Source organism: Ananas comosus, linkage group 2 (genome assembly GCF_001540865.1).
Source record: "Ananas comosus cultivar F153 linkage group 2, ASM154086v1, whole genome shotgun sequence".
NCBI classification, from domain to species: domain Eukaryota; kingdom Viridiplantae; phylum Streptophyta; class Magnoliopsida; order Poales; family Bromeliaceae; genus Ananas; species Ananas comosus.
The window spans coordinates 7,419,437-7,434,487 of NC_033622.1; the positions used below are offsets into that span (position 1 = coordinate 7,419,437).

Below are 15,051 nucleotides of genomic sequence, written 5' to 3' on the forward strand. Positions count from 1 at the left end.
TAGTCTAATGTTGTTCCGGTTTTGGTTCTTGTGAACGTTGACATCGATTAGTTCCAAATTTACTCTCTCGGGGCATAATAGAACAATGTTATTAGCTTTTACGTTTTATTCGATTGAACGAGAAAAAGTACTCGTCGCAATGTTGTACTGTTATGGCGCAACTGAGTAGTCAAATGTAGTTCCGGTTTTGGTTCTTGTAAACGTTGACACCGATTCGTTCCAAATTCACACTCTCGGTGCATAGTAGAATGCTTTTACTCATTTTTCGATAGAATAAGAAAAATTACTCGTTGCAAAGTTATACTGTTATGGCGCAACTGAGTAGTCTANCAGTTTTCATAATTTTCTGACACTGTGCATTTTCTGCTAATTTATCTGCCCCATTCCTCACAGAAAATTCTAAATCTTCGGTTTTCGCTCCGATTTCAGCAAAGGTCATTTCCAACTTATACTTTACTTCTATGAGTCCAATAAAATAGTATCTCACACTATTTTTATTTATATTTATTTTTATAATAAACTCCGACATACTATCCTACCGTAACTTCCTATTTTCAGAAGTTCGGTATCCTACAGATTCGTTCCAAATTTACACTCTCGGGGCATAATAGAACAATATAATTAGATTTTACTCTTTGTTCGAAGAACGAGAAAAAGCACTCGTTGCAAATTTATACTGTTAGGGCGCAACAGAGTAGTCTATTGTTGTTCCGGTTTTGGTTCTTGTGAATGTTGACATCGATTCGTTCCAAATTTACACTCTCGGGGCATAATAGAATAATATAAAAAGGCTTTACTCTTTGTTCGATTGAATGCGAAAAAGCACTCATTGCAAATTTATACTGTTAGGGCGCAACAACGTAGTCTATTGTTGTTCCGGTTTTGGTTCTTGTTATGGTTGACATCGAGTCGTTCGAAATTTACACTCTCGGGGCATAATAGAACAATATAATTATGTTTTACTCTTTATTCGATAGAATGCGAAAAAGTACTCGTTGCAAAGTTATACTGTTAGGGCGCAACTCAGTAGTCAATTGTTGTTCCGGTTTTGGTTCTTGTGAATGTTCACATCGATTCGTTCCAAATTTACACTCTCGGGGCATAATAGAATAATATAAATAGCTTTTATACTTTGTTCGATTGAATGAGAAAAAGTACTCGTTGCAAAGTTATATTGTTAGGGCGCAACTTAGTTGTCTAATGTTGTTCCGGTTTTGGCTCTTGCGAACGTTGACATCGATTAGTTCCAAATTTACTCTCTCGGGGTATAATAGAACAATATAATTAGGTTTTACTTTTTGTTCGATAGAATGCGAAAAAGCACTCGTTGCAAATTTATACTGTGAGGGCGCAACTGAGTAGTCTAATGTTGTTCCGGTATTGGCTCTTGCGAACGTTGACATCGATTAGTTGCAAATTTACTCTCTCGGGGTATAATAGAACAATATAATTAGGTTTTACTCATTATTCGATAGAATGCGAAAAAGTACTCGTTGCAAAGTTACTATTAGGGCGCAACTGAGTTGTCTAATGTTTCTCCGGTTTTGGCTCTTGTGAACGTTGACATCGATTCGTTCCAAATTTACTCTCTCGGGGTATAATAGAACAATATAATTAGGTTTTACTTTTTGTTCGATAGAATGCGAAAAAGCACTCGTTGCAAATTTGTACTGTTAGGGCGCAACAGAGTAGTCTATTGTTGTTCCGGTTTTGGTTCTTGTGAATGTTGACATCGATTCGTTCCAAATTTACACTCTCGTACGGTCTCACTGGTCATGCACGATGCCCTTGCTGTGGTCCTCTCTCAGCAGCCCTGTACCTACCACTGGAAATAGAGTGGGGTGAGAACTATCTTCCATAGTTCCCAATGGGCTCGGCCGCCAACTCTGTCGATATCCCCACTAGGTCCAAGTGGGCACAAGCAACAACAGATAGATAGATAGATGGATAGATATTTGAAAGCTGTAAATGCAATAGTAGGAAAACTAAGCTACTATGCCTATAATCATATGCAGTGAATGCATGCATCATATCGTAAAGATTTACTATCATGCTAACAAATTCGATCCATATTCGAATGATAATGTTCAATGACATTGTTTACTGTTCCTTTTTACTCAATCTGTGGCGAAGCCCTTGGGTTCACCAATAACTCACCTTTCAATCCCAAAATGGGGAGGGAGCTCCAAGTGCACCCAAGCCCAGGACCGTCTGCGGACCTCCATGTGGTCCGGACTTCCAAGTGGTCCTAGTTGCACGATACTCCGGAGTACTCGACGACAATCCCCTCCATGTAGGGATATGGATGGCTATACCACCCCAAAAGCAGACTGTGAGCTAGATCTATCCCCTCCAAGTGAGGATACCCTACAACTAGGGTCAACAACCCAATCGAATCCTCTCCAAGTGAGGATGCCCTACAGTTAGGGTCAATGTCTCAATAACTCATCGACAACCTCTCCATGCGAGGGTACTTAGGTTTACTAAGTTCTTTATCCACAAGGCATTTTCTAAGGGATTCACCTATCCCTAGGTTCTCAAACCTCTAGTGTCATTTACACTACATTAATGCCACTCGTTATTCTTTAACAATAGGATGCCACTCGTTTGTTCTTTAACATTTAACACTACTTTCTATGTCATCAACACCCCCATCGGGTTCATCTCTTTTCTTTCGCATTATAGGATCCACGTTCCGACCCAATCCTCACCTATCTAAGTTACCAAGCGTTCCAAGTACATTAGGTTATCAATTAGAAAGCATAAGAACTGGAGCTACTATGCAATCCTACAATGCAACATGTAAGAGATGAGATTAAATGCAATCTAAGATATAAAAAGGAGTTCGAAAGCTTCGGGATGGCACCCCCCACCTTTTACCGATGTAGAGGCTTTAGAAACTGTAATATACGAAAAATTTCGGATTGCGATGCTAACTTTGATTTGGAAGATTAAAGTGAAGTTTGAATTAGATGTGCATCATTTTAGAGTGTTTCTAGATGTGTGGGAATGATGTCTGGAGGTAATTGAGTATCCGGGCACAAATCGGACGCGAAATGAACTTGAAAGGGGATTTTTGGATTTTGACGCTAACTTTGACCTACGCGACCAAAGTGGGGTATGAATATTAATTGTAGTACCTCCGGATTATTTTGGAAGTGCGAGGATAGTTAGTGGCAAATTCCGGAGATGCTTGGATGTAAAATATCGGATTTTTGATTGCGTTGTTAATTTTGATCAAATTGATCGAAGTGAGGCCAAAATGAAATTGATTTGTTTCCGAGCTTAATTAGTAGCTTGTGGAGGTGTATTAGTATATTTTGGAAGTGTTGGGATGGACTCGGAGTGAGCAAGACGTGCCAAAAGGGCTGTAATTGCTGCTGCTAGGCTGTTGGTTAGTGCACGGACTGATTTGCGAACCTGCAGGGACTGATTTGCGAACCTGCAGGGACTGTTTTGCAAACTGCTGGACTGCAATGCAGTTTCAGCCTTGTTAGGGATTAGTTGGCAATTAGTTGATCTTATCACTTCAGCCAGCAGCCCCCAGCCCTGTCTACGTGTTGGACTTCCTCCCTCTCCTTCTTTTCTTATCTCTATCTCCTCTTTTATCTCTCTAGAACCTGGTTGAAGCCTTGTGAGAGAGAGAGCTTGTGGAGTGGAAATTTTTGTTGATAGAGCTAAGAAGAGAAACTGTGGAGCTGACAAGAAGCTTGTGGAGCTGAAGAAACCCTTGGGGAAACTCCAAATCCAAGTAGAGTTGATGCTTAATTCCTGGTTGAGTTGGCAGCTTGGAAGAGCTTGTGGGCTGAGGAAGAAATCTGAGCCAAGCAAGAAATTTCTGCTGATTTGTAAGGACTGAGATTTTTACAGTGCAACTAAACTCTCTGTTGATGATGTTTATGTGTGTAATTTAATTACATAAGCACTCGTCAAGTTTCAGGAGAAAATGAGCTAGAATGGAGAAGTTACGGGATTATTAGTTTCACTTAAGTGAATAGTAACTCCGGTTTTCCGGAGAAGCCACGGAGTAGAGTTGGCTTTCGGCGCGTATCGGACTCCGTTCATAGCGATCCAATAGCTCGTTTTGAACGGTTCAGCTATTCTGGAACCAATGGCACTGACGGATTTTAGATCTGATGCACGATTTTTGAGAAAATCTGGAAATACATGTTTCTTATGTAATTGTGCATCATTTTGGCCTTTTGGAGAGAGAATGGATTTCGTCGTGAATCGGAGATCAAATCTGATGAAACGAAATGCTAGATTCGATGCCTCGACGTGCTGAATGCGTTGGCGTGATCCGATCGAAAATCCGATAGACGGATCTTTGGGAATTGCAATAAGTTGGCTAAGGGGTCGAGAGTGGAAAATTGGGAAATTCACAAAAGTCGTAATATTTTATGTACCGAATCGCGCGAGATCGATTGTGGAGGTGCAAAAGCGCGAGAGTTACCCATTGTGAGGGACTAGGGTTGAAATTTGTAGTTCAGGTGGACTTTTGTGCAATTTGCACATTGCATACAATGTGCATCTAGGGTTCTTTTGCAAGGAACCCTAGATCTAGCCGACCTAGTTCCCCAACCGTGCCCTAGATAGCCCCAGTAGGTCCCTGCCCTACCTGTGCTCGTGCCCAAACCTCCGGCGAGCAACTCCGACCGCCGGAAAACTCATGGTCATCTTCCTCTCCTACCCTCTCGGCCACCCTCTCCTCCTTTCTGCCGAAGTTGCTAGGGAAGCGACCACTGACCCTCTTGGAAGCTTCCTGGGAAGATATCTCCCTCTCCGGCGCCGGCACCGGCCATCCCCGCCGTCCTCGCGCGCCGCCGGCGCCGCCTAAGCAAGCCGCGGGCAACCCAGACGAGCTCGGCCCGCCGCCTAAGCAAGCCGCGGGCAACCCAGACGAGCTCGGCCCGAGCAGACCTTAGCTCGAGGCTTGCGAGCCGTAGCAGCCCTAGCTCGGCCGCCCTGCCTCATCTAGCCTTCGGTGTGATCTGCGCGCCATCGCCGCCGCTCCCGACGCCGCCGGCCGCCGCCCCTGCTCTCTGCGGCCGCCCAGACCGAGTGCGGGTCGAGCCGGGGCTAGCTCTGCCTCCGCACGACGCCGCCGTTCCTGGCCGGCCGAGTCGCCCTTACTCCACCTCCAGCAACGTGCTGCCGTCGCCCCGACCCTCCTCCGGTTGCCGCCGTGGCCGCCGCTGCCCTAGGAGGCGAGGTGAACCCGCGCGGGCTGGGGTTGTTCGAGCGCCGCCATCGCCGCCTTCCGCCGCCGGCCAGCGGGATCGCCGGCTCCGCCTGGCCGGCCGCACCCGTCCACCGCCGGCTAACCCGCCGCCGGAGCTCCCTATCAACCGTGGTGAGCCCATGCTCTCCTCGGGTTGTGTGACTAGGGCATCTTTGCCCGACGTCGTCGCCGCCTCCCGTCGCCTGTTGACGCGAGCCCCGGCCTCCTCTGACCTGGAGCACCTTACCCTGGCCGGCCTGCCCGCCGTCCGGCCGCCGCCGGCCACCCCGAGCCCTGCCTAGCTTCGGTAAGCTTGTATTGCAATTATTCTGCACCTTGTCTTGGGGTTTCGGTCATTGTTCCGGTGAACCGAGGCCACCCCGAGTCCTCTGAAGGTGAGCACGATGATCCTGGTTCAGTGCTGATCATCGTGGCCAACTACATTGGAGTCTGAGAGCTTCTGATTTGCGAGATAAGCATGTTCTTCATGCTGTGCGCGCTGTTCGCAGATTTTCGCGTCACTCTCGCGCTCTCCGCTGTGGCCGATATTGCTCCGAAAGGTGAGCACGGCCTCCGGCACGTCGAAACCTGTCAGTGGGTATTTTGACTCGGCTGATTGATCTCTGGTTTGCATAAACGGACCATAAAAGCGCCGAAATCGCATGAAATAATGCGATTTCGGGTATTTGGAAGGGCTTTTATGCAACTTTGTCCGTCGTGGCTGCTGTTGGCATCAAGTATGGGTTGAGGATAACCTCCGGACTAATTGTCCAAGGCCCCGGACCTTTGCGAAGACCGGAAATGCATTTCCGGAGCGTTTTTCGGCGAAATCCGCCGATAGAACGCGTTTTCGATTCGGAATTCTTCCGACGGTACTTGGGGATCATTTGTTTCATCGCTGAGCCTTGTTGGCTGGTCACCCGCATCGTTTCGTGGGTTTGGAAACGACGGGTGAGCGACGGTGAAGTTCCGGTGCGGTTTTCGGGACTTTCGGTTTGTTCGGTAATCGGTTTTGGGAAATCGATTCTCGTGGGTTAATTTATGGGGTTATGCTTTTAGGGTTTCTTAGTTGTGGGTTAGACACTAACCCAGTGGACCCCCCTTAGGTCCTGTTGACGTTCTTTTGCAGTCAGGAGACAGGCGCGGCAGTTGTACAGGTGGGTACTTCGATCCGACGTTGGTACAGTGGTGCACGCTCGGTGACGTTTCCTTTACCCTTGTTGTTTATATCTTTTACCATATATATATGTTGAGCCTTGCACCCATGCTGTTTCCTTATTACTCTCTACTTAGTTGTTGCCAGGTATAGTATCATGTGTAGGAGTAGAGTAGACTTTATCTGTATATGATATTTATGATTTGGTTGGTCTGATCTCCTATGTGATCTCCATGACCTGGTTGGTCGACGTTGCATCTCCTACACTTGTGACCTGGTTGGTGGTTTCTTGTACCTCGTATCAGTAACCTGGTTGGTCGGTCCTTTGACTTCTGTTGTCCGATTACTGTTGAGGTCGGTGTACCCTGAGGGGTCGGATTGTCGGCTAGTGGCCGACGGTAGTTCTAGATTATATACTTGTGACCTGGTTGGTCGTTTTGGTTACATGATGACCCATGCGGTCGATGGTTCCATGTTGATATTATGCTTAGGAGTAGAGTCGACTTATCTGTTCACTATATCTGTGATTTGGTTGGGCAGTTCCCCTATTTTGATATCTATGACCTATTCGGTTGAGTTGTTACAGTTCTATCTTGACATACGTAGCCGACTAGTTGTTGATGGCATATACGGTCGGTGTGCCCTGAGGGGCTGGATTGTCGGCTAGTTGCCGATGGAAGATCTTTGAGCATACTACATTGATCGCCACTGCAGGTATGCATTTCATGAACACCAGCGGTCTGATCCACCGCAAGAGGGTGTTCTTTTCTGGAAAAGTGGTTGGATTGCCAACCCGTGAGCCCAGGGGCTTTATTGCGAGGGTATATGCTTCTGACCCAGGGGCTTCATTGCGAGGGTCAGGTACTATGCTTCTGACCCAGGGGCTTCATTGCGAGGGTCAGGAACAGGTTGAGCAGTGTGGCATGGGCCTGAGGTCTTCGGACCAATAGGGCAACGAGATTGGGTACTTTTGAGATTATCGTCAGTTGACGCATATGTCTATAGTAGCAGTCGTGCATGCATATTTACAGTTCTTACTTTATAGTTGTCATGCTACTATAGTAGATATTCATGTATGCTTTCGGTTCCAGTTACAGTAGCGGTAGCCGTTGTTCAGTCTAGTTCTTACTTTCTGTCAGTTTATTGCTACTGTATTTAGTATATCTGCTCATTACTTTATACATCTCTTTCGCTTACTATTGTTCCTACTGTATTTCCACTGACCCGTGTTGTTGTATAGCTCTTCCTGATCCGGTGAGTACTCCTCGCCTTCTTCGGCTTGCGGTACCCACTGGGAGGGGAGACATGTTTACATGTTCTCACCTCCCCCACCATTTTTTCAGGTATCGCAGGCGGTGTGTATTGGGACGAGACGCGAGATACGTATGTAGCGGTCGATAGATCTTCCGACCCAGGTTGTTCGGTTTAGTTTCTACCCTTACTATTCTGTTGTTATAGCATAGATAGCTTGTATGGTTCAGCATTTATTTACATTTGAAAATGTGGATTTTCATGAATGTAATAAAAGAATTTCTGGATTTGGTAAACTAAAATGTTTTCTACCCCTCGTGGTAGCGTTTCTAAAGAATAAAGGTTTCCGTGTAGGAAACAGTTTTCAAAAGGATTTTTCGTGGATTTCTGTTTAAACATTGAATGTACAACTGTGATGTGAATGGTGAATGTATGAATGTATAGTTATCTTTATACTCATCTAGTTGTGGTTGTATCCTGGTTGTACTCTTGTACTTGTGCGACGCCGTGCAAATACAGGGGAGACTCTGTCCGTGTGAACAGTGGATCTCCTGTATTTGTGGCGGATCTGGCATACTCTAGGGTCAGATATATATATATATATATATAAAAAAAAAAAAAATTCAGACGCTTTTCCGCTATCTTTTAAACTGAAAGGGACCCCGGGGCGTGACAGATTAAAGGTCTCAAAGAATACTACCATTATATTCAACAAATTTTACCACTTTTTTGAGAAGGGCAGACTCATCACTCCAATATAGAACAGTTTACCCATCAATTGATGCTGCAGTTCTCGCAGCTTTTCCTGTATCACATTGCCCGCTTCTTCCTACGTAAAGATAGGACGACACTGCTGCAATGTCTCCATTTCTTTGTACATATATGAATGTTCCTCGTCTGTTATCTATGACGGAAGAGTCAATTACTTACTGGATTGAAAGATCAATCATCTGCCTTGTTTTTATTTAGTGCATCCCTTTATAGAAACTATTTAAAAAACCTAAATAATCGACATGACTAAATAAATATAATAAATTTACTAAAAATGTCTTTCTTAAGTTATAAAAAAGTTAAACACTATTATACTAGTTGAATAAATAAAATGTTTGCAATGTAATAATGTTTGTAATATAATGTTTGGGAGAAGAATCGATATGCTGTGCCCCATGAATTTTTTTGATCCAGTAATCACCTTCGTCTGTGTCGGTACCGTATCCGACAACTAGAACGTCATGATCTGGTTCCTCTGGGGCATAGGCGTCAAAAATACCACCATCATATTCGGCAAATTTTGCGTTACAAGCAAAGCTGCAGGAAACAGGTCCTTTTGTCACTTTCTCGAGAAGGACAGCCTCATCACTCCAATATAAAATAGTGAACCTGTCAATTGATGCTGCGGTACTCGCAGCTCTTCTTGTATCACATTGTCCGCGTCTTCTACGTAAAGATAGAACGACGCTGCTGCAATTCCTCTATTTCTTTGTACGTATCTGAATGCTCCTCGTCTGTCATCTGTGATGGAGCAGTCAATTACTTGCTGGATTGAAAGATTAATCATCTGCTTTGTTCTGATCTAGTGCATCCCTTCATAGAAACTCTTTCAAAACTTAAATAATCGACATGACTAAATAAATATAATAAATTTACTAAAAATTTTCTTTCTTTATAATAATGTTTATAATATAATATTTGGGAGGAGAATGGATATGCTGTGCCCCATAAATTTTTAATGATCCAGTAATCACCTTCGTCTATGTTGGTACCATATCCGACAACAAGAACGACATGTTCTGGTTCATCTGGGACATAGGACTCAAAGAATACCACCATCAGATTCGGCAAATTTTGCGGTATAAGCAAAGCTGCTGGAAATAGGTCATTTTGCCACTTTCTCGAGAAGGGCAGACTCGTCACTCCAATTTAGAACAGTGTACCTGTCAATTAATGTTGCGGTCCTTATAGCCCTTTCTGTATCACTTTGCCCGTATCTTCCTACGTAAAGATAGGATGACGCTACTGCAATGCCTTGATTCTTTGTACATTTCTGAATGCTCCTGGCTTGTCATATGTGGCGAAGCAGTCAATTACTTGCTTGATTGAAAGATCGATTATCCGTGGTGCCTCCCTTAATAGAAACTCTTTCAAAACATAAAAAATAAACATCACTAGATAAATACAATAAATTTACTAAAAATATCTTTCTTAAGTTATAAGAAAGTTAAACACTATTATACTAGTTGAATTAATAAAATATTTGTATTATAATAATATTTGTAATATAACGTTTACGGGGAGAATGAATGCGATGTGCCCCATGANGAAAGGAAGTTATATGGATTTCTTGCTGCTGACAGCTTGAGGAAATTGAGATAGCAACCTTGAGACTTGCAATTTAAGTTCTTCTTGATGTGGAACTGGAAAGAGACCATGTGGAGCTAAAGAAGGAAGCTTTTGGAGAGCTTCAAATTCAGATTTGAGCTTTTGGATTGATGGGCTGCTCAGTTGGGGCTGTTGCTGCAGAAGAATTAAAGTGAAGTGCTGTTGGTGTTGCTGAAATTCAGGAGTGAGCCATTTGATGCAGTGAGCAAGCTAGTTCAGCATCTAATTGACGTAAGTTGATTCTAATAATCAATATTAATCAAGTTAATTGATTGGAACTAAGTGGTAACCTGAGGGGAGCTGCTGCCATAGAAGAGAAGTGGGATTTGTTGAAGCTGCCTAGCAGGAAGTTGATTGTTGGAGCTGAAGGAATGTTGAGCTGAGCGCAACTTAAGGGATTTTCGAATTCAGGTATGGATGAAGTCTAATTCCTGAATAAAAGTGTGTTTAATTGTTGTATAAAGAGGTCTAGTAATTACGTGCTGCAGAAATGAGACCTAAAAAGAGTTTAGTTGCTGAAATTTCAGATTTGGAGCTGAAATGGCAATCTTGGTGGAACTTGGTGGATTAGTAAAGCAGTCACCCTTTGGTAAAGCTTTTAACTAAGTTAAATTCAGTTATTAAGTAAATAACTTGGAGTTAATCACATCTGGACTGATTTACATAAAGGAAATTGCTACGAGAAGTAGAATAGTTGAACTTCAAGTTGACGGAAGCTACCAAATTGGAAACTCAGCATGTGGCCTTAGTTATAGGAGCTGAATTAAAACTTGATTGAGTTTTAATCTTAAATAAGATTAATGTGAACTCTTAGATCAGCGTAAATTATTCTAAGGAAAGTACAAATATTAGAACTAATTGTTCTATGCTTATAGTGACTACACAATGGAAGTATTAGTGCTGAAATTTCAGAACTATGTAGAATTCTGCATGGTGCAGAATTCATATGAGTTGAAAATAGGCCGATTGAACTATGAATTGAGATAAATTTAATTAAATCCTGATTAAGGTTGAGTTACAGTTAGAATTGCTGCTGTAGTGCGTAGATTTCAGCGATGAAATCTGTTAATTAGGAAGTTTGAAAGTGGACCGTGAGGCACAAATGCTGAAATTCAGCAAAAGCTGAATTTCAGCATTGAAGTTGAGTGGCATTGAGAAGCTCTTAGTTGAAATGCAAGTTTTGATAGAATGTGAGAATAACTCCAGTTTAACCCCTTTTATTCCTTTATAGATTAAAGTTAAACTTGCTCGAAAGTCTAAATTGATGTTCCGACAGGTCGACGGCGCGCTAATTACGTTAGAAGCCAATTCGGCTCTAGTTGCATTGGGTCGCGTGATATTGCTGTTAGCGCACTTCGAGACGTGGATCTTAATTGTTGACACCACTACAAGTGGGTGGTGCTATCCGAAGTCTTTGAATCACCTTTTATGTCTATAATAATTCATTGAGTATATTTATATTTGTAGTCATGCATTATAGGGTATTTGGCATTGTGCAAGTGAAAGTGTGAATTCCTATCAATAGTGAGAACATGTGAACATTAGAATGTGGACATAGAACCCTATGAATGTATGGACTATAACAATAGTGAACTTGGTGACATTCTAACTAGAGATTTGGTTAGCATCGAGAAATGAAATTGCAACTAGCATAAAGAGCTAGTTAGAGTTAAAGTGTGACATTGTCTGATGTTGAATCCTCTAAAGGAGGATCAGATCATACTCACATAGTCTGTTTTTAGCTTGGTGGTGGTCGCTCCCCCCAGGCAGTGCGCTCCGGAGTGGTCACTTGATGGGCTAAAGTATTTGCCCATAGACTAAAGTATTTGCCCATGGACTAAAGTATCTGTCCAGCAGACGGTCCCGTCGGGAGGCAGCTTAGGGCCCGCCAGGGATTGAGTTGGTGAGTTGCAGTTAACCAAATGGTTAGCTAGATTGATTGGGCAGTGGTATATTACAATATGCATGCATATTTACAGTTTTCCTATATTGCTTTCTTTCAGCTTTGTACAGGCATTGTAGTAGTTACATGTTGTAGTTGGTTACTATCTGTTTACTTCTTTTGTCTACATATGCCTGAATAGACCTAGTGGGTGAGTCGGCGAGGTCGGCGGCCGAACCCACTGGGAACTTTTAGTAGTTCTCACACCACTAACATACAGGTTCCAGCGCGAGCGGTGTGACCGAGGATCGCGGCAAGAACCCAACAGCTTAGCTAGTGGACACCCGAGTGCTAGTGGCATACCATTTTGAGTTCATGTGAGATATTTTGATGTATAGAGACATGTAAATGAATGTATTAAAGAGCATGTATATAACTAAATGTTTCAGTTATTCAGTTCAGTTTAAAAGTTTTAAATGACAGTGAATTTCAATTATTGTTAGTTACTTTCACTTGTGCTTGTTGCTTGCCCTCGTGCAAGCCATGTATATTGAAATGTCATCCTGGGAATTGTTTATTTCTTTATACATGTACTCCTTGTTGTTGAGCCTTGGGCGGACAGAGAAGGTTCTGTCCGTTCGGCATCTGTGTACGGGCCCGGATCGACTAAATTGGCCATAGCGGGACCTGACAGAAACGCTCCTCGGCGAACCTTACGATGAGGTCTTGGCCTTCTTGGTCCAAGACAAGGCTAAAGCGGCCGTATTTCGCTGATAGCTCCCAATCCGCTCGACGAATCGCGAAATCGACTTCGCCCCCGCGTTTTGTGACCTACCAATTAGGTTTACAAGGCCTCAAATGAGATCAATCTCATACTTTACCAAAAACCCCATTCTGGGTGCCCTAGGGTTACCATCTTGCCATTTGCAATTTGGAACCCTAACTCTAGCTTTGATCCACCAACAATGGTGCTAGGGGTCCATTTGACCCCATTTCCAAAGCTCAAAATCCAAAAACCCTAAGTTCTACAAGCTAGGGTTTGTAGCTTACCTCTTGAGCTACCCCAATGGAGAGGAGAGAAAGAGAGGAAGATGCTCCAAGCCTTCTCCTTGATCTCCTTCTTCTTCTCCACCTTCTTCTTCTTTTCCCCTTTCTTCTTCTCCTCCTTCTCTTCTTTCATTTCTTTCTAGAGAGAGAGAGAGCAAGAGAGTGATGGAGTGAGGGGAATGAGAGAAAGAGAGAGAGAGGCCTCTCCCTTAACCCCTCTCATGGTTATTTTGCACTTAAACCCTTCAACTTTCTGTTCCTTGCGCTGCCCTTACTGGGCAGAATTCGCGCGGAGGGACCGGTCTCCCCGACTTGGGACCGGTCCCCGAGAGCCTCCCTCGGGGGCACGCGTTCGGGAATCAGTCTCTCCCCGAGAGACTGGTCCTCGAGAGACCGGTCCTCGCCTGAGAGACCGGTCCCCGAGAACTCGATTTTCAGGACTTAGCCAAATTTCGGCATTTCTCGCTGGGACCACGTTCGGGAACCAGTCACTCCCTGCCAGGGACCGGTTGCATCAAGCAACCCTGCTACACCCAGCCAATGGAACCGGTCTCTCACCTCCAGAGACCGGTTCCCGAGAGTAACATCAGCCCAATGATGCAGTTTGCATCATTTGCTCTCGTGGACTCAACTCCAAGGCACTCTTTGTGCTTTGGACATCTCTAACTTCCCCAAAGGGTATTCTCTCGACAAACAGTCGATGCTGGAAGAAGTACAACTCTCGAATTTCGAGAATTCACTTCCTTACAGTCTTTCACTATTCTCCAATCTTGTAGCTTTTTTTTTATGGTAATCATGACGTCTTTTCGAAACGTTAATTGTTTCTCATTGTATGATAATTTTGCATACTGTCTTTTTTTTTTTATTTCTCTGTTCCTTTTTCGCTTTTTTGCTACAATTAAGAATTGCAAATAACAAGCACAACAACATTATTTACAAACTTTAAATTAAGCTATTAAAATAAATATTATAGAAGAATATGAAGAATCGAATCAAAAAAATTAAAAAGAACAATTAAAGGAAAAAATCTATGAAATTCATCTTTGCAATCTACATTATTTTAAAAGTATAACAGTAGAACTAACCGTTCCGAGCATCTGGTTGTTCAGATAGTTGACGCAGGTCAGAGCTTTTAGCACCATTGTTATTTTGTGTGACATGACTTCTCGAGATATTATGTATTTCTACAACAAAACAATAGTTAAAATTAATAATTTTACATATTATACCAAATTATAAATTTAAAAAGTTTATGAAAATCATCTTTGCAATCTACATTATTTTAAAAGTATAACAGTAGAACTAACCGTTCCGAGCATCTGGTTGTTCAGATAGTTGACGCAGGTCCGAGCTTTCAGCACCATTATTATTTTGTGTGACATGACTTCTCGAGATATTATGTATCTCTACAACAAAACAATAGTCAAAATACCTGAGTAATATGCGATAATATAAAGGAATTTTTAAAAAACAAAGAAAACAAGAAAATAATTAAGAAGAAAATATTTTTGGGAATCATATTGCAATCTACATTATATAAATATATGGGAGTTAAGTTAAAATACTGTTAATAATATTTGATCTTTTTTACTAATTAATTTTTAGTTGTTAGATTTATTTTTTTGATTAATACTATTTCACTAACTACTACTAAATCCTAGGGAATAAGCTTGTTCCCCCTTTTGTTCCCAAATGCAGTGTTTGGTATCCGATAACAGTAGTTCTCGAGTTTCTGGAATAAACCGGCATAAGGCTGAAACTGCTGTTCCACCTTTTTTTTGAAACAAGCTTGTTCCCATCTGTGAATAAGATTAATTAAATTCTAAAAAATAAGATTAATTAAATTCTAAAAATAATTTTAATTATGGTATTAATTAATTAATTAATTAATATATTTAAATTATTATTTAATGCTTAAATAATAAAATTTTATTAATTTATTATTATTATTATTACTTATTAATGTATAATTAATATATTATTAATTTATTTATTAATCTTAATTAATTTATTTATTATTAATTAATTATTTAATTTGCTATTAATTAATTATAATTATAATTATTTAATATATTTAATTATTATTTATAATCATATATAACTATTTAATTAATT

At 41.9% G+C, this 15,051-nt stretch overlaps 1 long non-coding RNA gene across 2 annotated transcripts; it reads left to right on the top strand.

Annotated features, from left to right (window-relative positions):
- Positions 9,955 to 12,371, top strand: LOC109723892. 2 transcript variants are annotated; one of them, XR_002219771.1, is made up of 4 exons: positions 9,955 to 10,418; positions 10,496 to 10,596; positions 11,284 to 11,398; positions 12,170 to 12,371. It is a non-coding gene; the product is annotated as an uncharacterized LOC109723892 (long non-coding RNA). The 2 variants fall into 2 exon arrangements; XR_002219770.1 differs by having other exon boundaries at positions 10,535 to 10,596.